This window comes from Capsicum annuum, unplaced genomic scaffold (genome assembly GCF_002878395.1).
Source record: "Capsicum annuum cultivar UCD-10X-F1 unplaced genomic scaffold, UCD10Xv1.1 ctg77380, whole genome shotgun sequence".
Taxonomy (NCBI): Eukaryota; Viridiplantae; Streptophyta; class Magnoliopsida; order Solanales; family Solanaceae; genus Capsicum; species Capsicum annuum.
In genome coordinates this window covers 29977-31566 of record NW_025887770.1, presented here as the reverse complement: position 1 = coordinate 31566, position 1590 = coordinate 29977, and positions in this window count along the sequence as shown.

Below are 1590 nucleotides of genomic sequence, written 5' to 3'. Positions count from 1 at the left end.
AGATTGTTAATTTTTTTCAACAAATGGCATATCTGTTGTCACAGATGGGTTATCTGATGCAACAGATATATAATTTATTGCCACAACTCAATAAAAATGGTTACTGAAAAGAACTTATCAAGTCATAACTTTTCACAGTAATCAAAACGTCACTAGTTTGAATGTAATTAATAAATGGAGATGAACAGCCGTGCCTTTTTATTTTTGAATCTATTTTTTTAATTTATATAATAAAAAAGTCACCAAATTTGGAATAAAGATAAAGATATGATGATTATTAAAAAAGATATATGTTGTAACAGATATATTATCTGATGCAATAGATTGTAGATTTGTTGCAACAAATGGTATATCTGTTGTCACAAATAGGTTATCTGATGCAATAGATATATAATCTGTTGCCACAACTCAATAAAAATGGTTACTGAAAAGAACTAATTAAGTCATAACTTTCCACGGTAATCGAAAAGTCGCCAGTTTGAATGTAATTAATAAATAGAGGTGAATAGTCGCACCTTTTTGCCTAACTCATTCAAATTCAATCCTCTATAAATAGGTCCCTCCTTACTCGTTCATTCTACTACACATATCTATTTATTTCTTGCTCTTTTCTTTCATATTACACCTTCAGCTACTTTCAACTACTTTCTCATCAAGGACTTGATAGCTTTTTGCTGTCTCTGGTAAGTTTTTTTTCGTACGTCTTGTGTAAATATACGTTGTATTACTTTTGAATTCTTTTCTTTACTTTTATTTTTGCATTTTTTATCAATTTATGCGTGTTCTAGATACGATCGATCCAGTGTGGGATGTCGCTATTTTACGAGATGTCGTGCGGGAACTGCAGAGGGCCGCTGTCAGAGTAAGAATGTTGTGGGAGATCCGCAAGATGAGGAGGGCACTGCTGCTGTCGATTGAAGATTAGCCGGCTGGCAATAATAATAATAATAATAATAATAATAATAATGATAATAATAATAATAATTAGATTATTTTTTTTCTTTTATCTATGTATAAATGTATTTATATTTATTTTGTTTAATAAAAAATTTATGTTTCATCCACTTTGATGTTTTAATTTTTATTTTGTTTATTTCTTTTTCTCAACAAACATGTCTACGATTAGGAAATAATTTTAATCCAATATCACTAGTAAGAGATCAACATACGGGTTATCTGTTGGGTTTGTGATAGGAGCTATATTGTGTTGTTTGAAACAGATTATTCATCTGTTGCAACAGAATTATAATATGTTACAAAAGATAAATATTCTGTTGGGACAGATTAATTATCTGTTGGAACATATTACTAATCTGGTACAACAGATTAATTGACTGTTAGAACAGATTACTAATATGTCGCAACAGAATACCCATCTGTTCGATTCATGTTATGGGCACTATAGAACTATAAACATGAATCCAACATATGAAATATTTCTTTTACCTATGTATTTTTTTTTTTGTTTAATAAAAAATTTATGTTTCATCCGCTATGTCGTTTTAATTCTTATTTAATTTTCATTCTGTCTATTTCTTCTTCTCAACAAACATGTCTACGATTAAGGAATAATTTAAATCTAGTATCAAT